The 26,253-nt window shown below is 49.3% G+C and overlaps 1 long non-coding RNA gene across 1 annotated transcript in view; it reads left to right on the forward strand.

Moving 5' to 3' along the window:
• Positions 1-835: 835 nt before the first annotated feature.
• The window catches only part of LOC134980137 (uncharacterized), a 47,162-nt gene continuing 21,744 nt past the window's right edge, over positions 836-26,253 (forward strand). The window contains exons 1-2 of the long non-coding RNA XR_010190336.1: positions 836-955; positions 5,099-5,182. This is a non-coding gene — a long non-coding RNA (uncharacterized LOC134980137). The remainder of the gene's footprint in view (positions 956-5,098; positions 5,183-26,253) is intronic.

Below are 26,253 nucleotides of genomic sequence, written 5' to 3' on the forward strand. Positions count from 1 at the left end.
TTCCCTACACACACCCCTCTGTGTCCCCCGCCTTTCCCTATACACTACCTGTGTGTCCCCCCTTCCCTACACACACTCCTTTGTGTCCCCCCTTCCCTACACACACCCCTCTGTGTCCCCCCTTCCCTACACACACCCTCTGTGTGTCCCCCTCTTCCCTACACACACCCTCTGTGTGTCCCCCTCCTTCCGTACACACACCCTCTGTGTCTCCCCCTTCCCTACACACCCCGTGTCTCCCCCTTCCCTACACACCCCGTGTCTCCCCCCCCTTCCCTACACACACCCTCTGTGTGTCCCTTCCTTCCTTACACACCCCGTCTGTGTCTCCCCCCTTCCCTACACACCCTTTCTGTGTCTCCCCCCTTCCCTACACACCCTTTCTGTGTCCCCCCCTTCCCTACACCCCCCCTCTGTGTGTCCCCCTCCTTCCGTACACACCCCCTCTGTGTCTCCACCCCCCTTCCCTACACCCCCCCTCTGTGTCTCCCCCCCCTTCCCTACACCCCCTCCTTCCCTACACCCCCTCCTTCCCTACACCCCCCTCTCTGTGTGTATCCCCTTCCCTATACAACCCGTCTGTGCCCCCCCTACACTATACACCTCCTCTGTGTATCCCCCCTTCCCTATACACCCCTTCTGTGTATCCCCCTTTCCTTATATACCCAGTGCCGTTTCTTGCGGCGGGCGAGCCGTGCAACCGCACGGGGCGCCCGCCGCGGCACTTCTTCGGCACTAAATCCCCCCTCCCCTCTCCTCCCGAGTGCCCAGCTCGTGGGGCGGGGTTTCGCGGAATGACGCGTTTGCGTTGTGACGTCACGACACAATCGCGTCATTCCGCGAAATCCCGCCCCCCAGCTGGGCGCTCGGGAGGAGGGAGAAGGGGGAGCCAAGCCGGCCGGCGCCACGCAGACGAGGGAGAGGCGGCTGAAGAGCGGGAAGAACCGCTTCAAATGTAAGTCAGCCCCTCTCTCTCTCCCTCTCTCCCTCTCTCTCTCTCTCTCCCCCTCTTCCTCACCACCACCACCTGCCGTATTGTGTAAATTGGGGACACCTGTCTTCGGAATGTGTAAAATGGGGACACTTGCCTGCCGGAATGTGTAAAATGGGGACGCAGTCTGCCGGAATGTGTAAAATGGGGACGCAGTCTGCCGGAATGTGTAAATTGGGGACTCTTGCCTGCCGTGATGTGTAAAATGGGGACACGTGCCTGCCGCAATGTGTAAAATGGGGACACTTTCCTGCCGTACTGTGTAAAATGGGGACACTTTCCTGCCGTACTGTGTAAAATGGGGACACTTTCCTGCCGTACTGTGTAAAATGGGGGCACTTTCCTGCCGCAATGTGTAAAATGGGGACACTTACCTGCCGTACTGTGTAAAATGGGGACACTTGCCTGCCGCAATGTGTAAAATGGGGACACTTACCTGCCGTAATGTGTAAAATGGGGACACTTTCCTGCCGCAATGTGTAAAATGGGGACACTTTCCTGCCGTAATGTGTAAAATGGGGACACTTTCCTGCCGTACTGTGTAAAATGGGGACACTTTCCTGCCGTACTGCGTAAAATGGGGACACTTGCCTGCCGTACTGCGTAAAATGGGGACACTTTCCTGCCGCAATGTGTAAAATGGGGACACTTTCCTGCCGTAATGTGTAAAATGGGGACACTTTCCTGCCGTACTGTGTAAAATGGGGACACTTTCCTGCCGCAATGTGTAAAATGGGGACACTTTCCTGCCGTACTGTGTAAAATGGGGGCACGTGCCTGCCGCAATGTGTAAAATGGGGACACTTGCCTGCCGTACTGTGTAAAATGGGGACATGTGCCTGCCGCAATGTGTAAAATGGGGACACTTGCCTGCCGCAATGTGTAAAATGGGGACACTTGCCTGCCGCAATGTGTAAAATGGGGACACTTGCCTGCCGTACTGTGTAAAATGGGGACACTTTCCTGCCGCAATGTGTAAAATGAGGACACTTTCCTGCTGCAATGTGTAAAATGGGGACACCTGCCTGCCGTGCTGTGTAAAATGGGGTCGCGTGCCTGCTGTAATGTGTAAAATGAGGCCTTTTTTTATTTTTTTTATTCTGTGGTGGCCGTGATGATGAGATCAGATGAGGCCACGCCCATCTTGAAGCCATACCCATTTTAACGAGGCCACGCCCACTTGCATGGTTTTCCTCTATATCTATGGGGGGGGGGGGGGCATTTTTTCTTATGTGAATATGGGGGGGTGGCGCATTTTTAAATCTCGCACTGGGAGACAAATTGGCTAGAAACGGCCCTGTATACACCCCCTACTGCCCCCCTTCCCTATACACCCCTAGAGTGTCAGCTTATTGCCCTGCACATATCATTCCCATCAGTCCCTACATCCAGAGCTCTCATTTCCCCATTACACTAACAGATGTGCCAGGGTCCATATCTTGTCACGTGGGAGAAAACCAGAGCCCCCCGCATGAAAGCCACACATACACAGTGAGAACACGCAATACCATTAGAGTGTAAGCTCTTTTAGGATAGGGCACTCACTATAGAATGTAACGTACTTGCAAATACAAAAGACATTACATATTGTTTTCACTTGATAGACGTTATAAACGCAATGTTAATGTATGGAGCAAAACAAACAAACCGTTACGATGAACCCTTTTTGCGGCGCCTTTGTCACTTTGTTAATGCAGGTACCATTGTTTTACAACCACTGGGTGGCAGTGTTGGAGCATGTTCATTGACAGGCAAGCCTATGGTAGCTGTACCCAGAGCCCTATTGTGATTTAGGAATAAAGGGGTCTATGTACTAAGCCTCAGAGAGAGATACAGTACCAGCCAAGCAGCTCCTAGCCACGTGTGTTTGAAATATGACAGTTAAGAGCTGATTGGCTGGTGCTTTATCTCTGTCCAAGGCTTATTACATAAGAAAGACCAAGTAACTGTGTACCTGGACAAACCATATTATTATTACTATTACATGCAGGGTAAATACTGGCAGCTTTTGCATGTAGTCCTCACGTTAGCTTTATTTTTGCACTGCAATCTAAATTTCACTTTGGACGCACCACACTCAGATCTACCTCTCTGCACCTGTTACATCTGCCCCCCTGCAGTGCAGCATGGTGTTACCCAGGTGCTCAGTTACTGGCTCTGAGCTAGGACACGCCCCCTCCCACATCTACCTCTCCCTGCACCTGTTACATGTGCCCCCTGCAGTGCAGCGTGGTGTTACCCAGGTGCGCAGTTACTGGCTCTGAGCTAGGACACGCCCCTCCCACATCTCCCTCTCTCTGCACCTGTTACATGTGCCCCCTGCAGTGCAGCACGGTGTTACCCAGGTGCACAGTTACTGGCTCTGAGCTAGGACTCGCCCCTCCCACATCTACCTCTCTCTGCACCTGTTACATCTGCCCCCTGCAGTGCAGCGTGGTGTTACCCAGGTGCTCAGTTACTGGCTCTGAGCTAGGACTCGCCCCTCCTACATCTACCTATCTGCACCTGTTACATCTGCCCCCTGCAGTGCAGCATGGTGTTACCCAGGTGCTCAGTTACTGGCTCTGAGCTAGGACTCGCCCCTCCTACATCTACCTCTCTGCACCTGTTACATCTGCCCCCTGCAGTGCAGCATGGTGTTACCCAGGTGCACAGTTACTGGCTCTGAGCTAGGACATGCCCCCTCCTACATCTACCTCTCTCTGCACCTGTTACATCTGCCCCTGCAGTGCAGCACGGTGTTACCCAGGTGCTCAGTTACTGGCTCTGAGCTAGGACACGCCCCTCCCACATCTACCTCTCTCTGCACCTGTTACATCTGCCCTCTGCAGCATACCTCCCAACTTTTGCCTTCTTGAAAGAGGGACACCCGCACGGCGAAGTCGCGCGCGCTCCCGAAAAGGGGCGTGGCCTACGAAAAGGGGGCGTGGCTTCGCGGGAGGACCCGCGATCGCGAGCCCCCGTTTTAGTCACTGAAGGGGCATGCCCAGCGCTCTGTGAGCTGCTGGCATGCCCCGTCTCCCTCTGTCTCCAATGAATAGACGCTGTGCACATGCGCACAGCGTCTATTCACCGCTGCTCTGCTAAGCAGGGCAGCGAGAGACAGAGCCTCCCAACTGCCCCCCCACCGCGGGACACTGCGGCCCGCGGGTGGGACAGCGGGACAGTCCCCAAAAAACGGGACTGTCCCGCGAAAATCGGGACAGTTGGGAGGTATGCCTCTGCAGTGCAGCACAGTGTTACCCAGGTGCTCAGTTACTGGCTCTAAGCTAGGACACACCCCTCCCACATCTACCTCTCTCTGCACCTGTTACATCTGCCCCCCTGCAGTGCAGCACAGTGTTACCCAGGTGCTCAGTTACTGGCTCTGAGCTAGGACACACCACTCCCACATCTCCCTCTCTCTGCACCTGTTTACATCTGCCCCCTGCAGCGCTGCACGGTGTTACCCAGGTGCTCAGTTACTGGCTCTGAGCTAGGACTCGCCCCTCCCACATCTACCTCTCTCTGCACCTGTTACATCTGCCCCCCTGCAGTGCAGCATGGTGTTACCCAGGTGCTCAGTTACTGGCTCTGAGCTAGGACACGCCCCTCCTACATCTACCTGTCTCTGCACCTGTTACATCTGCCCGCCCCCGCAGTGCAGCTACCCAGGTGCTCAGTTACTGGCTCTGAGCTAGGGTACACCCCTCCCACATCTCCCCCTCTCTGCACCTGTTACATCTGCCCGCCCCCGCAGTGCAGCTACCCAGGTGCACAGTTACTGGCTCTGAGCTAGGACACACCCCTCCCACGTCTCCCTCTCTGCACCTGTTACATCTGTCCCCTGCAGTGCAGCATGGTGTTACCCAGGTGCTAAGTTACTGGCTCTACTTTACTTTATTCCTAAACCAGAGTGAGACCCTCAGTGTGCAGCTCTTGGGGGGCACATGGACGGTTCTACCTCCATTTATCACACGCTGTGTTTTCACCGTAAATGCGCGTGTGTAGACACCATGACATGTCGCACTTTTCATCAATCTCTGAATCATTGTTGTCTATTCAGTCAGTGGGAAGAGCTGAAGAAATGTATAATATTGTAAATATCACTGTGCCTCATTATTACAGAGGTAGACAGAAGACCCTGACTGAGACCGGCGGCCTAGGGGCTGGAGTACTACTAGTCACAGCATTCATGTCTGTCATCAACAGGTGCAGTTCCCCTGTAGTGTATGCACATATTCCACTATAAACCGTCATGTCTAATAATCAGCGTTATATAACACACAAAGCCAGTATAATAACTTATAGGGATCATACAGTACAGTATGCTGTGCATTATAGTAGTGTATTATGCTATATAGTACAGTAACCTATATTATAGATGTTATTACAGTATATATGATAGTACAGTATAAAATATAATAGATGACAGAGTATAATATGGTATCTAATATGATAGTACCTATAATACTATAGAATGATAATACAGTATAAGTTATATCATTATGTACTAATACAGTATAATTACTATATATGATAACAGTATAATATGATAGGAAGGCGGCAAGTGAGAGCCCAAAGGACTACGGGTGAGGGCTGGGTAGTGTAGTGATACTGTGCAATTGGATATAAAGACAGAGAATTGCACCCAGCATACAGCAGTGTAGTGATACTGTGTAATTGTATATATGGACAGAGAATTACACCCAGCATACAATAAGTGTAGTGATACTGGGCAATTGTATATAAAGACAGATAATTACACCCAGCATACACAAGTGTAGTTATACTGTGTAAGTGTATATAAAGACAGATAATTACACCCAGCATACAGAAGTATAGTTATACTGTGTAATTGTATATAAAGACAGAGAATTACACCCAGCATACAGCAGTGTAGTGATACTGTGTAATTGTACATAAAGAAGAGAATTACACCCAGCATACAGTAAGTGTAGTGATACTGTGTAATTGTATATAAAGACAGAGAATTACACCCAGCATATAGAAGTGTAGTGATACTGTGTAATTGTATATATGGACAGAGAATTACACCCAGCATACAATAAGTGTAGTGATACTGTGTAATTGTATATATACACAGAGAATTACACCCAGCATACAGAGCAGTGATACTGTGCATTTGTGTATACAGGCAGAATAAATACACTGAAAGATTGCACCCAGCATACAGTGCAGTGATGCTGTGCATTTGTGTAAACAGGCAGAATAAAGACAGAGAGTTAAACCCAGTATATAGAATAAGAATAGTGATACTGTGTAATTGTATATACAGACAGATACTGAGAATTACACATAGCAAACAGTACAAGAGTAAAGCTGGGTACAGAGTAATAGATATATAGGCCGTTACTTTGGATGGGCAATATATCTGTAGTGTAATGGAGGGTGTGTACACCAGATAGGTCTGTGAATGTAGTCGTTTACAGACACATCGCATTGGGCCTCTAGGGCTGCTGACGCCGATATATCGGCATGTCTGGTTGTGTGTACTAGCGACCACCGACCGCCCGTACTCTGGCTGCAGGGACTGACATCACAGCTCAGCACCGACATATAGAGCGGCCAATTGGTTTGTGTGTATGCTTACCAAATAGGCCCCTATGTCGGCTGATCAGTCGTCATAGTGTGTACCCAGCCAATGGGATACAGTGAAATTGTTTATACAGACAGGAGACAAATATTGAGAATCACACCCAGCATACAGAATAAGTGATACTGTGCAATTATTTGTATGCAAACACTGAGAATTGCTGGAAACGTGCTGTGACAGGCCAGTAGTGTGCGTTACTGGGAGCAGTAGGTACAGAGTACTCGCTGTGGTTCCGGTGACTACACAATACACGGGTGGTGGGTAGGACGCTGGGATAGCGGTATAAGGCAAGGTAATGCAGGGAAAAACGTCCGTCTCCCAGCTACATCACTCTACACAGTAACAAGGTGGTGCCACGCGTGCACAGTACTACCTCCAGCGGTCATCTTGGTAAGGGAATGAAGCATCCCTGGACGAGCCATGTTAGAGTATGCGCAGTAGCACTCGCTCATACCAACAAGAATTACACCAAGTATATAGAGTAGGAGTAGTGATACTGTGCACTGGATTATAAAGACACTGAGAATTACACTCAGCATACCGAATAAGAGCCTAATTCAGATCGGATCGCTGCTGAGCGTTTTCACTCAGCGGGCGATCAGATCCGAACTGCGCATATGTATGCACCGCAATTCACAGGCGTGTCGGACAGCTGCAACGGGCATCGGCGGTCAGCGACGGGATGGTGCGAAGGATCTATTCGCACGGGCATTCGCAAGGTGACTGACAGGAAGAGGACATTTGTGGGTGGCAACTGACCGTTTTCAGGGAGTGTCCGGAAAAAGCAGGCGTGTCCAAGCGTTTTCAGGGTGGGTGTCTGACGTCAGCTCCGGCCCCGATCAGCCTGTTTCTATCGCACTGGAGGAGTAAGTCCTGGGCTGCGCAGAGACCGCACACACTGATTATGAGCAGCTCGGCGTACACATAGCGAATATACACTCCCCCTGGAGACGGCGACTATCTGATCGCAGGACAGCAAAAAACGCAGCGATCAGATCTGAATTAGGCCCCAAAATGTAGTGATACTGTGCATTTGTTTAAACAGAGTAAACTGAGAATTACAGCCGACATGCAAGGGGTGAGAAGTGGTACTGTGCACTACATGTATTTTAGAAGCAGACACTGAGAATGAAATCCAGTTGGCCAGTGGAAAATGCAAATTGTGTCAACATGGCCACACCCTCCATCACGCAATGCCATGAATTGAGCCAACGCGCAGCCTAAACCTAACCCTCCCCTCCTGCAGCCTAAACCTAACTGTCCCCCCGGATCACAACGGTTGGAAATCCAGCACGGCATTCCAACAGGTGTCGGGATTCTGCCGCGGACATCCTGACCGTCGGGATCCTCAACGCCGGCATGCTGACTCCTCCCATTAGCTGACCTTTCATGCTATGGGTCGGCCTCTAGGAGAGACGTTCTCACATAAATAACAAGTGCAGGAAATGTTGATAACTTGGGGTATTATATAAAGCGGCGATATCATACTGGGCTGGAGAGGATGAAATAAAAAATAAATTAAAAAAAAGTGAGCTATTTCTGCAGTACCACTAGTCACCAGTAGATAGCAACCTTTACCTCTTTCCCAAACTCATGCTGGCTTAAGGGCCCCATATACTAGAATGATAATGCCCGATTGAATCCGATTTCGACCTTTCGGGCCGGTAAATCGGACGTGTTTTACATCTGATCCGATCCGATTCGCGTTCCCGTGACCATCGGATCGGAGCCCCTAGGTCGTTAGTGATGCACTCGTGATATGTCAGATCCCGCAGGCATGGCTGGGATCGCATACGATACATCGTATGCGGTCCTTTTGCATACGATGTATCGTATGAGATCCTGGCGCCCGGGAAACTGCCGGGCGGTTCAAGGGGAATCGCATCCGACTTTAGCCTCCGACAAGTTGCTGTAGTGTATGGGGCCCTTAACAGTTCACGTTTTCCAGACCGCCTAGTTAGTGCACCAGCGGTTTTCTTACCAGTGCTGACACACATTGCCTATGTGCTCTGTGCCAGCACCCACGACGCTGGTGCAGTAGGAAGATGGCAGCACCCCACAAGGGAGCCTTGGTACAGGTGCATTCATTCCCTACTGACACATTCTGATAATCCACAAGCATTAGCGCCAAGAGGAAGGGGGGGGGGGGGTACTAATTACCCAGGCCTGATAAAGGGGCCCAGATCCCATGCTCACCCATTTACTGTCAGCTACTTTAACGTGCAGTCTCCTCCGCCTTCCCCTGATCTGCTGCTGGCTGAGGGGTATAATTCCGCCACCCTGTAAAATCTGAAGGTACGCCGCAAATACTGCTTTTTTGTGGGGGCGAGGGGTGTTTGTAAGGAGGCGTGGCCATGCCGCGTTACATTAGGCTATGCCCCCAATAGTACCTGGACACAGATGGTTTGGAAAGGTGAGCTGTCAGGGGTCCTGAGGACAGATAAATACTGCTTTAAAGCACGGCTGCCCAATCCTTCTAAAGCTACATTACCATCCAATGTGATGACGTTTCTGTTAACACTTTAAAATAGCTCCAGCACCAGGATGTGAGTTGGAGGACCAGAGGCATAGCAGGGCACTTCCATACTCGCCGCTGGCCTCCGTTTCCAGAACATGTGACGCCGTGAGGTTGCAGAAGATGGAGCAGGAAGCTGGGCACCCCGCCATCCAGAGACGGGGCAGCAGCACCGGGCACACTTTCGCTAGTTACGTCCCTGGGGAAGACCAATATCCATCCACACTACTGCTATTGTCACTTGTTCTCCCTCTCACTACAACCCTACAGAATATCATTGCCGCTGGTTTCAGTCGGGACAGTGAGACCGCCCACTGAGAGCCTACTGCATACTTCCCAAATGTCCGCCATTCCAGCCGAGAGGATTTGATTTTGAGATTTCTCTAAATTCGATATTCACGTAAACCTCTGATTTGATCTGCGTATGCTCCAGATCCGCACTGTCACATTGTCTTCTCCCCAGAACCTGAAAACCAGGTGACCCTCCCGGCTGCCCGGAAAAGTGGACAAGTCTTTCGGAACCTGGCTGGCCCCACCACTTATCCCGGCGATGACGCGAGTCACGCTGAATCGCGTCATCATAGCCAAGCCCCCCGCTGTGCAATGCTGGTAATCTCGGCCATTATACAGTGGGGGTGTGGCCATGATGACGCCAGTGTGGAAACCACACCCATAGTACGGCCTCCTTTGACTTGTGCCCCCATCCACCCACCCCCCAGGAGGGGGCAGCCACACAGTCTGCAACTAAAGGACCCTACACACTGGGCGAGAATACTAAAAGACATGAACGAGCTTGTTAATTAATGAACGAGATACCGTTCATATCTTTCAGTGTGGAGGCACCAGTGATGAACGATGCGCGGCCCCGAGCTTGTTCATCGCTGGTGCCCCGTCGCTTGTGCATGCAGGCCAATATGGACGATCTCCTCCATATTTGCCTGCATTGCTATGGAGCCGGGTGACAGGGGAGTGAAGAAACTTCACTCCCTCCGTCACTGCCCCCCCGCCGCCGGGTCGTCCGTCAGCCGTATCCGCCGTCGGGCAGCTCGGGGGCGGATCGACAAATGTGTAGGGCCCTTAAGAAACGGGGCAGGGCAAAGTTCAGCGTGTGTTGCCACGCCCCTTTCTCCAGCGCAGGCGCCGCTGTCTCACCACCAGCAGCTACAGATGACGGAAGATGCTTAGGGGGAGATTTAGTAATCCTTCTATAGAGCACAACTAGAGGTGTTTCCCATAGCAACCAATCGGCGCCTACCTTTCATTTATCTAGTACGTTCCATAAGGTGATAACTAGAATCTGAGAATCTGGTTACTTGAATGTATAGCTTTATGTTGATATGACTGTATATGTATAGCATGCATGTATAGAAAGAGAACCGCGTGGTGTAGAATTGTGTAGACACGTGGTAAAGCGATAAGTATACCGTTAGGAGATAACGTAGCTGGGTGAGGCAGAAAGAGGCACGGGGCAGATGCGCTGGGGCAGAGGTCAGCCTGGGAAGGATCATGTGACTGTGTGGGCCCATAGGATGGTACTGCAATGTGCGGTCACAGGTCCCACACACTAGGGCTCTTCCCGATAATATCTCTGCCCATGATTACCACAGGCAGGCCCAGACCAGGGCTGAGGCCCTCAGATTATAGGGAGACCTCCTGGGTCTCTAGCAGTAGCAGCCATATCTCCCTCCCTGATTACGGCGCATGTAGGAGGGGTGGTGCTGCGATTTGCGGCATCGTACACCTTTCCCCGTCTGCTTGGTGACTGGAAGTAGGTATGTATGGGGCAGAGGAGCTCGCCACATACACCGACCCCTTAGGAAGCAATGCCAAGGAGCGGACCAGAGGGCTCCGCTGGTGATCACAGCCGGCTTCACCCTGAGATGGATCATCATGTCCGCTCCTAATCAGTCACAGCGAAGACAAGTGACTGACTTTCCCAGAAATGTGGCAGCATGCAGCAGATACTCCTAATTTATCTCGACTGCTGGCAGCATTTAAATGAAATGTAGATTGCCATTAGGAAGGAGGCTGGAGATGTCACCGAGTGATTACAGCAGACGCCTCAATCCGCCATCGCCCCTGGAGACGCACCCCCTCCCCCACTTTTCGGAAACCCCATCCAGCCTCCGTGCCATTTCTCCTAAACTTTGCACAATGATCTGCTGTTTGAATTGTGCTCCTTAATATTTACATAGAATGTTCTCTCATAGGCTCCAAATGACAATCTGATGCCGTGAAGATGAAATGTCCCCTCACCCAGCCGCAATCTCATTTCTTCCCATTATCATTTAATATATTACCGCCAATGTTTCCAGGGCGCCCTCATCATCGGGGAAACATTGGCTGTTGTTATATACATGAAAAGTAATGCGGACAAAGTGATTGGGAGAATGCGTCGTCCGTGTGGCAGGAGGCGCAGAGCATTGCAACAATACGCATTACAGCATTCAACAGAGCATCACTTCCAAACACTCACTACAGCAGACCCATCATATGTTACTGATAATTCCCAGACATAGGCGCATGATTGTAGACTCTGGCTCAGTGCCAAAATCTGCCTGGCGCATACATTGGCGCAAGAGGGGGAGATGCGCATAGTAGGGGTAGTGATCGACCATCGAGAGACAATGGTTCTAGATCAGTGGTTCTCAAACTCAGTCCTCAGGACCCCACACGGTTCACGTTTTCCATGTCACCCAGCAGCTGCACTGTGTATCACCAACTGCCACATTTTAAAAATCTACAGGTGACCTGCAAAACATGAACCGTGTGGGGTCCTGAGGACTGAGTTTGAGAACCTGTGTAATCTATGCCATCAAAGGCTGAGTGGAACTGAATAGTTTTATTTTTCCCTCCAGGCATGGAGCTAAGCCCCACCCCCACTTTTGATTGGCCCGCGGCCCGGCCAGCACCTGTCAGCGGTGGCCATCGAGTGATGCAAACCATCGATGGTTCGCCATAGATGGTTCATGTGCCATTGATGGCTATCACCGATGGCAAACATTGGTGGACAGCCCACCGATTGCCATCCCTAGCGCACAGGTGTCCTGATTTAGATGTGGTTGGAGTAACTCATGCTTGCCAACTCTCCCTGATTGTCAGGGAGACTCCCTGAAGTATTAGCAATCTCCCCAACTCCCTGAAGAGTCTGGCAATCTCCCTGATCGCACATTATCCCTATTATGTAGCTGTTATATACTTTGCGGAGAAACAAAATCAGAGATATACAGTATACATTCAAATGGGCTCATCAGTGCCATTTCCCTGCATGGTTATAAGGCACAACGGGGCAGATTTATTAAGCCCGGTGAAGTGATAAAGTGGAAGGTGATAAAGGACCAGCCAGTCAGCTCCTAACTGTCATTTTTCAAACCCAGCGTGTGACATGGCAGTTAGGAGCTGATTGGCTGGTGCGTTATCACCTTCCATTTGGGGGGTCATTCCGAGTTGATCGCTCGCTAGCTGTTTTTAGTAGCCGTGCAAACGCTAAGCCGCCGCCCTCTGGGAGTGTATTTTAGCTTAGCAGAAGTGCGAACGAAAGGATCGCAGAGCGGCTACAAAAAAAAATTGTGCAGTTTCAGAGTAGCTCCAGACCTACTCAGCGCTTCCGATCACTTCAGAATGTTCAGTTCCTGTTTTGACGTCACAAACACGCCCCACGTTCGCCTAGCCACGCCTGCGTTTTTCCTGGCACGCCTGCGTTTTTCCGAACACTCCTTGAAAACGGTCAGTTGACACCCAGAAACGCCCACTTCCTGTCAATCACTCTGCGGCCAGCAGTGCGACTGAAATGCATCGCTAGACCTTGTGTAAAACTACATCGGCTGTTGTGCAAGTACATCGCGCGTGCGCACTGCGCCGCATACACATGCGCAGAAGTGCCGCTTTTTTGCATCAACGCTGCACAGCGAACATTTTTATCTAGCGATCAACTCGGAATGACCCCCCATGATCACTTCACCAGGCTTAATAAATCTGCCCCACAGATCCCTGTGGCCAGATGCAATAAGGTTCCGCGTGGCCACTTACAATACACGAGCGAGCCCTGAAAGTATCCGCGTCTTACGGACTGCTCCGGGGCTCAGTTACATTCGGATATAAGTCCTTTCTGTGACACGCCTCACAAAAATGTATGGAGTAACTATGGCTGATGAAAGCGTCTGCGCGAGCACTAATATGGTAATGCGGCAGTAGGGCGATTCTGGATATGCCACCATTGACATTTGTTACAATGCCAGGAAAAGCGCAATGGTGACAGTAACACTGTGGGGGGGATTCAGAAGCGCACTCAGTCCTGGTCGGTGCTGCGTCTGCTGTAGCAGCGAATCTTAGTGTCTATGCCGCAGATGGCGTCCTGTGCAAACAGATGCCCGCTGCCGGATTCACAGATCCGCTGCCGCTGCCTCATCGTACGCAGTGCGTCGGAGAAGATACACAAATGTACAGATTTTTTTTTTTTTCATTTTTAGAGACGCTAGTAGACTTACACCTCGGAGAGCGCTAAAGTGACAGTTAGATGCTGATTGGCTGCTTTGGGCAACTCCTCCACTTTATCTCCCTCCAAGGCTTGATACGCTTCCCGCTACCAAGACTCCTGTATCAACAATGTCCGAGTGCTCACGACCATTTCTACACGCCGTTTCTGGCTGACGCGGACAGATAAAAGTGTGAACCATGAATACATATATCCCACAAGAATAATATGTTTTCCCAACAATAAAATAACACATGGGGGCAGATGTATTCAGCCTGGAGACGGCATAAGGAAGTGATAAACCAGTGATAAGTGCAAGGTGATAAACGCACCAGCCAATCAGCTCTTACCTGTTCATTTACATATTGGAGCCGATTGGCTGGTGCGTTTATCACATCACACTTATCACTGGTTTATCCCTTCCTTATGCCTTCTTCAGGTTAATACATCTACTTTTCCAAAATGACATTTTTATCCAAAAATATATATATTGACACCAGGTTATCCGTTCTAGCACCCAGCTGCCGCGCTGACTGTAGGTTTACCATACAAACTTGCGCCCGTTTACCAGTAATCTGGGATAACAAGGAAATGCCGTAGCTTCAGGCAGAACTGTACAAAGCGAAGGCGCCAGAGATCATTACCCGCTTTCCTGGCTCGCTTGAACGGACTGTTTCAAATAGAGCGACACATGGCTGCGGGGTCGCCGTCTGCCAATGAGAAGAAATAGGCGTGATGGCAGGGCAAACACCCGCTGCTTCTGTCCTCGTAGTGTAAATAGGTGGTCACCGCCTGTCTGCCCCCGCCCCTCCCCACTGGAGCTGGCTTTCAGAGGATCCAGCACGAGCCGGACAATGAAAACACGGCAGGGGGCTGAACAATTGCTCCTATCTGGTGCTAAGTATCTGCGATTATGGGGCTGCGTGAATCACAATGACGAGAGGATTGTGTTATTCTAACCACCATCTGCCTGCCCTGTGGCCACGCCAAGCACTGATGTCATGCCAGCCACCAACTGCTACAGACCGGAGATTGCCAAGTAGGCGACGCTGCTTCCAGCCAGCTGTATGCAGCAATTTACATGGCAAAGTCTGTGCCCTCAACTAGTGACTTACTGGTAGACAACTAACCAGAGAGGGAGCGATATCACTGTATACATCACCTACAGTACAGTGATCAGCGCTATACTCCGGATCCCCAGGACACAGAGAGGGAGTGATATCACTGTATACATCACCTGTAATATCACCTACAGTACAGTGATCAGCGCTATACACCGGATCCCCAGGACACAGAGAGGGAGCGATATCACTGTATACATCACCTGTAATATCACCTACAGTACAGTGATCAGCGCTATACACCGGATCCCCAGGACACAGAGAGGGAGCGATATCACTGTATACATCACCTGTAATATCACCTACAGTACAGTGATCAGCGCTATACACCGGATCCCCAGGACACAGAGAGGGAGCGATATCACTGTATACATCACCTGTAATATCACCTACAGTACAGTGATCAGCACTATACACCGGATCCCCAGGACACAGAGAGGGAGCGATATCACTGTATACATCACCTGTAATATCACCTACAGTACAGTGATCAGCACTATACACCGGATCCCCAGGACACAGAGAGGGAGCGATATCACTGTATACATCACCTGTAATATCACCTACAGTACAGTGATCAGCGCTATACACCGGATCCCCAGGACACAGAGAGGGAGAGATATCACTGTATACATCACCTGTAATATCTCACCTACAGTACAGTGATCAGCGCTATACACCGGATCCCCAGGACACAGAGAGGGAGAGATATCACTGTATACATCACCTGTAATATCACCTACAGTACAGTGATCAGCGCTATACACCGGATCCCCAGGACACAGAGAGGGAGCGATATCACTGTATACATCACCTGTAATATCACCTACAGTACAGTGATCAGCACTATACACCGGATCCCCAGGACACAGAGAGGGAGCGATATCACTGTATACATCACCTGTAATATCACCTACAGTACAGTGATCAGCGCTATACACCGGATCCCCAGGACACAGAGAGGGAGCGATATCACTGTATACATCACCTGTAATATCACCTACAGTACAGTGATCAGCGCTATACACCGGATCCCCAGGACACAGAGAGGGAGCGATATCACTGTATACATCACCTGTAATATCACCTACAGTACAGTGATCAGCGCTATACACCGGATCCCCAGGACACAGAGAGGGAGTGATATCACTGTATACATCACCTGTAATATCACCTACAGTACAGTGATCAGCGCTATACACCGGATCCCCAGGACACAGAGAGGGAGCGATATCACTGTATACACAACCTGTAATATCACCTACAGTACAGTGATCAGCGCTATACACCGGATCCCCAGGACACAGAGAGGGAGCGATATCACTGTATACATCACCTGTAATATCACCTACAGTACAGTGATCAGCGCTATACACCGGATCCCCAGGATACAGAGAGGGAGCGATATCACTGTATACATCACCTGTAATATCACCTACAGTACAGTGATCAGCGCTATACACCGGATCCCCAGGACACAGAGAGGGAGCGATATCACTGTATACATCACCTGTAATATCACCTACAGTACAGTGATCAGCGCTATACACCGGATCCCCAGGACACAGAGAGGGAGCGATATCACTGTATACATCACCTGTAATATCACCTACAGTAGAGTGATCAGCGCTATACACCGGATCCCCAGGACACAGAGAGGGAGCGATATCACTGTATACATCACCTGTAATATCTCCTACAGTACAGTGATCAGCGCTATACACCGGATCCCCAGGACACAGAGAGGGAGTGATATCAATGTATACATCACCTGTAATATCACCTACAGTACAGTGATCAGCGCTATACACCGGATCCCCAGGACACAGAGAGGGAGAGATATCACTGTATACATCACCTGTAATATCTCCTACAGTACAGTGATCAGCTCTATACACCGGATCCCCAGGACACAGAGAGGGAGTGATATCAATGTATACATCACCTGTAATATCACCTACAGTACAGTGATCAGCGCTATACACCGGATCCCCAGGACACAGAGAGGGAGCGATATCACTGTATACATCACCTGTAATATCACCTACAGTACAGTGATCAGCGCTATACACCGGATCCCCAGGATACAGAGAGGGAGCGATATCACTGTATACATCACCTGTAATATCACCTACAGTACAGTGATCAGCGCTATACACCGGATCCCCAGGACACAGAGAGGGAGAGATATCACTGTATACATCACCTGTAATATCACCTACAGTACAGTGATCAGCACTATACACCGGATCCCCAGGACACAGAGAGGGAGTGATATCACTGTATACATCACCTGTAATATCACCTACAGTACAGTGATCAGCGCTATACACCGGATCCCCAGGACACAGAGAGGGAGTGATATCACTGTATACATCACCTGTAATATCACCTACAGTACAGTGATCAGCGCTATACACCGGATCCCCAGGACACAGAGAGGGAGAGATATCACTGTATACATCACCTGTAATATCACCTACAGTACAGTGATCAGCGCTATACACCGGATCCCCAGGACACAGAGAGGGAGTGATATCACTGTATACATCACCTGTAATATCACCTACAGTACAGTGATCAGCGCTATACACCGGATCCCCAGGACACAGAGAGGGAGCGATATCACTGTATACATCACCTGTAATATCACCTACAGTACAGTGATCAGCGCTATACACCGGATCCCCAGGACACAGAGAGGGAGCGATATCACTGTATACATCACCTGTAATATCACCTACAGTACAGTGATCAGCGCTATACACCGGATCCCCAGGACACAGAGAGGGAGTGATATCACTGTATACATCACCTGTAATATCACCTACAGTACAGTGATCAGCACTATACACCGGATCCCCAGGACACAGAGAGGGAGCGATATCACTGTATACATCACCTGTAATATCACCTACAGTACAGTGATCAGCACTATACACCGGATCCCCAGGACACAGAGAGGGAGCGATATCACTGTATACATCACCTGTAATATCTCACCTACAGTACAGTGATCAGCGCTATACACCGGATCCCCAGGACACAGAGAGGTAGCGATATCACTGTATACATCACCTGTAATATCACCTACAGTACAGTGATCAGCAGTATACACCGGATCCCCAGGACACAGAGAGGGAGCGATATCACTGTATACATCACCTGTAATATCACCTACAGTACAGTGATCAGCGCTATACACCGGATCCCCAGGACACAGAGAGGGAGCGATATCACTGTATACATCACCTGTAATATCACCTACAGTACAGTGATCAGCGTTATACACCGGATCCCCAGGACACAGAGAGGGAGCGATATCACTGTATACATCACCTGTAATATCACCTACAGTACAGTGATCAGCACTATACACCGGATCCCCAGGACACAGAGAGGGAGAGATATCACTGTATACATCACCTGTAATATCACCTACAGTACAGTGATCAGCGCTATACACCGGATCCCCTGGACACAGAGAGGGAGTGATATCACTGTATACATCACCTGTAATATCACCTACAGTACAGTGATCAGCGCTATACACCGGATCCCCAGGACACAGAGAGGGAGCGATATCACTGTATACATCACCTGTAATATCACCTACAGTACAGTGATCAGCGCTATACACCGGATCCCCAGGACACAGAGAGGGAGCGATATCACTGTATACATCACCTGTAATATCACCTACAGTACAGTGATCAGCGCTATACACCGGATCCCCAGGACACAGAGTAGGAGCGATATCACTGTATACATCACCTGTAATATCACCTACAGTACAGTGATCAGCGCTATACACCGGATCCCCAGGACACAGAGAGGGAGAGATATCACTGTATACATCACCTGTAATATCACCTACAGTACAGTGATCAGCGCTATACACCGGATCCCCAGGACACAGAGAGGGAGCGATATCACTGTATACATCACCTGTAATATCACCTACAGTACAGTGATCAGCGATATACACCGGATCCCCAGGACACAGAGAGGGAGCGATATCACTGTATACATCACCTGTAATATCACCTACAGTACAGTGATCAGCACTATACACCGGATCCCCAGTACACAGAGAGGGAGTGATATCACTGTATACATCACCTGTAATATCACCTACAGTACAGTGATCAGCACTATACACCGGATCCCCAGGACACAGAGAGGGAGCGATATCACTGTATACATCACCTGTAATATCACCTACAGTACAGTGATCAGCGCTATACACCGGATCCCCAGGACACAGAGAGGGAGCGATATCACTGTATACATCACCTGTAATATCACCTACAGTACAGTGATCAGCGCTATACACCGGATCCCCAGGACACAGAGAGGGAGCGATATCACTGTATACATCACCTGTAATATCACCTACAGTACAGTGATCAGCGCTATACACCGGATCCCCAGGACACAGAGAGGGAGCGATATCACTGTATACATCACCTGTAATATCACCTACAGTACAGTGATCAGCGCTATACACCGGATCCCCAGGATACAGAGAGGGAGCGATATCACTGTATACATCATCTGTAATATCACCTACAGTACAGTGATCAGCGCTATACACCGGATCCCCAGGACACAGAGAGGGAGCGATATCACTGTATACATCACCTGTAATATCACCTACAGTACAGTGATCAGCGCTATACACCGGATCCCCAGGACACAGAGAGGGAGCGATATCACTGTATACATCACCTGTAATATCACCTACAGTACAGTGATCAGCGCTATACACCGGATCCCCAGGACACAGAGAGGGAGCGATATCACTGTATACATCACCTGTAATATCACCTACAGTACAGTGATCAGCGCTATACACCGGATCCCCAGGACACAGAGAGGGAGCGATATCACTGTATACATCACCTGTAATATCACCTACAGTACAGTGATCAGCGCTATACACCGGATCCCCAGGACACAGAGAGGGAGCGATATCACTGTATACATCACCTGTAATATCACCTACAGTACAGTGATCAGCGCTATACACCGGATCCCCAGGACACAGAGAGGGAGCGATATCACTGTATACATCACCTGTAATATCACCTACAGTACAGTGATCAGCGCTATACACCGGATCCCCAGGACACAGAGAGGGAGAGATATCACTGTATACATCACCTGTAATATCACCTACAGTACAGTGATCAGCGCTATACACCGTATCCCCAGGACACAGAGAGGGAGCGATATCACTGTATACATCACCTGTAATATCACCTACAGTACAGTGATCAGCGCTATACACCGGATCCCCAGGACACAGAGAGGGAGTGATATCACTGTATACATCACCTGTAATATCACCTACAGTACAGTGATCAGCGCTATACACCGGATCCCCAGGACACAGAGAGGGAGCGATATCACTGTATACATCACCTGTAATATCACCTACAGTACAGTGATCAGCGCTATACACCAGATCCCCAGGACACAGAGAGGGAGCGATATCACTGTATACATCACCTGTAATATCACCTACAGTACAGTGATCAGCGCTATACACCGGATCCCCAGGACACAGAGAGGGAGCGATATCACTGTATACATCACCTGTAATATCACCTACAGTACAGTGATCAGCGCTATACACCGGATCCCCAGGACACAGAGAGGGAGCGATATCACTGTATACATCACCTGTAATATCACCTACAGTACAGTGATCAGTGCTATACACCGGATCCCCAGGACACAGAGAGGGAGCGATATCACTGTATACATCACCTGTAATATCACCTACAGTACAGTGATCAGCGCTATACACCGGATCCCCAGGACACAGAGAGGGAGCGATATCACTGTATACATCACCTGTAATATCACCTACAGTACAGTGATCAGCGCTATACACCGGATCCCCAGGACACAGAGAGGGAGCGATATCACTGTATACATCACCTGTAATATCTCCTACAGTACAGTGATCAGCGCTATACACCGGATCCCCAGGATACAGAGAGGGAGCGATATCACTGTATACATCACCTGTAATATCACCTACAGTACAGTGATCAGCGCTATATACCGGATCCCCAGGACACAGAGAGGGAGCGATATCACTGTATACATCACCAGTAATATCACCTACAGTACAGTGATCAGCGCTATACACCGGATCCCCAGGACACAGAGAGGGAGCGATATCACTGTATACATCACCTGTAATATCACCTACAGTACAGTGATCAGCGCTATACACCGGATCCCCAGGACACAGAGAGGGAGAGATATCACTGTATACATCACCTGTAATATCACCTACAGTACAGTGATCAGCGCTATACACCGGATCCCCAGGACACAGAGAGGGAGCGATATCACTGTATACATCACCTGTAATATCACCTACAGTACAGTGATCAGCGCTATACACCGGATCCCCAGGACACAGAGAGGGAGCGATATCACTGTATACATCACCTGTAATATCACCTACAGTACAGTGATCAGCGCTATACACCGGATCCCCAGGACACAGAGAGGGAGCGATATCACTGTATACATCACCTGTAATATCACCTACAGTACAGTGATCAGCACTATACACCGGATCCCCAGGACACAGAGAGGGAGCGATATCACTGTATACATCACCTGTAATATCACCTACAGTACAGTGATCAGCGCTATACACCGGATCCCCAGGACACAGAGAGGGAGTGATATCACTGTATACATCACCTGTAATATCACCTACAGTACAGTGATCAGCGCTATACACCGGATCCCCAGGACACAGAGAGGGAGCGATATCACTGTATACATCACCTGTAATATCACCTACAGTACAGTGATCAGCGCTATACACCGGATCCCCAGGACACAGAGAGGGAGCGATATCACTGTATACATCACCTGTAATATCACCTACAGTACAGTGATCAGCGCTATACACCGGATCCCCAGGACACAGAGAGGGAGAGATATCACTGTATACATCACCTGTAATATCACCTACAGTACAGTGATCAGCGCTATACACCGGATCCCCAGGACACAGAGAGGGAGCGATATCACTGTATACATCACCTGTAATATCACCTACAGTACAGTGATCAGCACTATACACCGTATCCCCAGGACACAGAGAGGGAGTGATATCACTGTATACATCACCTGTAATATCACCTACAGTACAGTGATCAGCGCTATACACCGGATCCCCAGGACACAGAGAGGGAGCGATATCACTGTATACATCACCTGTAATATCACCTACAGTACAGTGATCAGCGCTATACACCGGATCCCCAGGATACAGAGAGGGAGAGATATCACTGTATACATCACCGGTAATATCACCTACAGTACAATGATCAGCGCTATACACCGGATCCCCAGGACACAGAGGGAGCGATATCACTGTATACATCACCTGTAATATCCCCTACAGTACAATGATCAGCGCTATACACCGGATCCCCAGGACACAGAGAGGGAGCGATATCACTGTATACATCACCTGTAATATCCCCTACAGTACAATGATCAGCGCTATACACCGGATCCCCAGGACACAGAGAGGGAGCGATATCACTGTATACATCACCTGTAATATCACCTACAGTACAGTGATCAGCACTATACACCGGATCCCCAGGACACAGAGAGGGAGCGATATCACTGTATACATCACCTGTAATATCACCTACAGTACAGTGATCAGCGCTATACACCGGATCCCCAGGATACAGAGAGGGAGCGATATCACTGTATACATCACCTGTAATATCACCTACAGTACAGTGATCAGCGCTATACACCGGATCCCCAGGACACAGAGAGGGAGCGATATCACTGTATACATCACCTGTAATATCACCTACAGTACAGTGATCAGCGCTATACACCGGATCCCCAGGATACAGAGAGGGAGCGATATCACTGTATACATCACCTGTAATATCACCTACAGTACAGTGATCAGCGCTATACACCGGATCCCCAGGACACAGAGAGGGAGCGATATCACTGTATACATCACCTGTAATATCACCTACAGTACAGTGATCAGCTCTATACACCGGATCCCCAGGACACAGAGAGGGAGCGATATCACTGTATACATCACCTGTAATATCACCTACAGTACAGTGATCAGCACTATACACCGGATCCCCAGGACACAGAGAGGGAGTGATATCACTGTATACATCACCTGTAATATCACCTACAGTACAGTGATCAGCGCTATACACCGGATCCCCAGGACACAGAGAGGGAGCGATATCACTGTATACATCACCTGTAATATCACCTACAGTACAGTGATCAGCGCTATACACCGGATCCCCAGGACACAGAGAGGGAGCGATATCACTGTATACATCACCTGTAATACCTACAGTACAGTGATCAGCGCTATACACCGTATCCCCAGGATACAGAGAGGGAGCGATATCACGTATACATTACCTGTAATATCACCTACAGTACAGTGATCAGCGCTATACACCGTATCCCCAGGACACAGAGAGGGAGCGATATCACTGTATACATCACCTGTAATATCACCTACAGTACAGTGATCAGCACTATACACCGGATCCCCAGGACACAGAGAGGGAGTGATATCACTGTATACATCACCTGTAATATCACCTACAGTACAGTGATCAGCGCTATACACCGGATCCCCAGGACACAGAGAGGGAGCGATATCACTGTATACATCACCTGTAATATCACCTACAGTACAGTGATCAGCGCTATACACCGGATCCCCAGGACACAGAGAGGGAGCGATATCACTGTATACATCACCTGTAATATCACCTACAGTACAGTGATCAGCGCTATACACCGGATCCCCAGGACACAGAGAGGGAGCGATATCACTGTATACATCACCTGTAATATCACCTACAGTACAGTGATCAGCGCTATACACCGGATCCCCAGGACACAGAGAGGGAGCGATATTACTGTATACATCACCTGTAATATCACCTACAGTACAGTGATCAGCGCTATACACCGGATCCCCAGGACACAGAGAGGGAGCGATATCACTGTATACATCACCTGTAATATCACCTACAGTACAGTGATCAGCGCTATACACCGGATCCCCAGGACACAGAGAGGGAGCGATATCACTGTATACATCACCTGTAATATCACCTACAGTACAGTGATCAGCGCTATACACCGGATCCCCAGGACACAGAGAGGGAGCGATATCACTGTATACATCACCTGTAATATCACCTACAGTACAGTGATCAGCGCTATACACCGTATCCCCAGGACACAGAGAGGGAGTGATATCACTGTATACATCACCTGTAATATCACCTACAGTACAGTGATCAGCACTATACACCGGATCCCCAGGACACCGAGAGGGAGCGATATCACTGTATACATCACCTGTAATATCACCTACAGTACAGTGATCAGCGCTATACACCGGATCCCCAGGACACAGAGAGGGAGCGATATCACTGTATACATCACCTGTAATATCACATACAGTACAGTGATCAGCACTATACACCGGATCCCCAGGACACAGAGAGGGAGCGATATCACTGTATACATCACCTGTAATATCACCTACAGTACAGTGATCAGCACTATACACCGGATCCCCAGGACACAGAGAGGGAGCGATATCACTGTATACATCACCTGTAATATCACCTACAGTACAGTGATCAGCGCTATACACCGGATCCCCAGGGCACAGAGAGGGAGAGATATCACTGTATACATCACCTGTAATATCACCTACAGTACAGTGATCAGCAGTATACACCGGATCCCCAGGGCACAGAGAGGGAGCGATATCACTGTATACATCACCTGTAATATCACCTACAGTACAGTGATCAGCGCTATACACCGGATCCCCAGGATACAGAGAGGGAGCGATATCACTGTATACATCACCTGTAATATCACCTACAGTACAGTGATCAGCGCTATACACCGGATCCCCAGGATACAGAGAGGGAGTGATATCACTGTATACATCACCTGTAATATCTCCTACAGTACAGTGATCAGCGCTATACACCGGATCCCCAGGACACAGAGAGGGAGCGATATCACTGTATACATCACCTGTAATATCACCTACAGTACAGTGATCAGTGCTATACACCGGATCCCCAGGATACAGAGAGGGAGCGATATCACTGTATACATCACCTGTAATATCACCTACAGTACAGTGATCAGCGCTATACACCGGATCCCCAGGATACAGAGAGGGAGCGATATCACTGTATACATCACCTGTAATATCACCTACAGTACAGTGATCAGCGCTATACACCGGATCCCCAGGACACAGAGAGGGAGCGATATCACTGTATACATCACCTGTAATATCACCTACAGTACAGTGATCAGCGCTATACACCGGATCCCCAGGACACAGAGAGGGAGCGATATCACTGTATACATCACCTGTAATATCACCTACAGTACAGTGATCAGCACTATACACCTTATCCCCAGGACACAGAGAGGGAGCGATATCACTGTATACATCACCTGTAATATCACCTACAGTACAGTGATCAGCGCTATACACCGGATCCCCAGGACACAGAGAGGGAGCGATATCACTGTATACATCACCTGTAATATCACCTACAGTACAGTGATCAGCACTATACACCGGATCCCCAGGATACAGAGAGGGAGCGATATCACTGTATACATCACCTGTAATATCACCTACAGTACAGTGATCAGCGCTATACACCGGATCCCCAGGACACAGAGAGGGAGAGATATCACTGTATACATCACCTGTAATATCACCTACAGTACAGTGATCAGCAGTATACACCGGATCCCCAGGACACAGAGAGGGAGCGATATCACTGTATACATCACCTGTAATATCACCTACAGTACAGTGATCAGCACTATACACCGGATCCCCAGGACACAGAGAGGGAGCGATATCACTGTATACATCACCTGTAATATCACCTACAGTACAGTGATCAGCGCTATACACTGTATCCCCAGGACACAGAGAGGGAGAGATATCACTGTATACATCACCTGTAATATCACCTACAGTACAGTGATCAGCGCTATACACCGGATCCCCAGGACACAGAGAGGGAGCGATATCACTGTATACATCACCTGTAATATCACCTACAGTACAGTGATCAGCGCTATACACCGGATCCCCAGGACACAGAGAGGGAGCGATATCACTGTATACATCACCTGTAATATCACCTACAGTACAGTGATCAGCGCTATACACCGGATCCCCAGGACACAGAGAGGGAGCGATATCACTGTATACATCACCTGTAATATCACCTACAGTACAGTGATCAGCGCTATACACCGGATCCCCAGGACACAGAGAGGGAGCGATATCACTGTATACATCACCTGTAATATCACCTACAGTACAGTGATCAGCGCTATACACCGGATCCCCAGGACACAGAGAGGGAGCGATATCACTGTATACATCACCTGTAATATCACCTACAGTACAGTGATCAGCGCTATACACCGGAT

Source organism: Pseudophryne corroboree, chromosome 12, assembly GCF_028390025.1.
Source record: "Pseudophryne corroboree isolate aPseCor3 chromosome 12, aPseCor3.hap2, whole genome shotgun sequence".
Taxonomy (NCBI): domain Eukaryota; kingdom Metazoa; phylum Chordata; class Amphibia; order Anura; family Myobatrachidae; genus Pseudophryne; species Pseudophryne corroboree.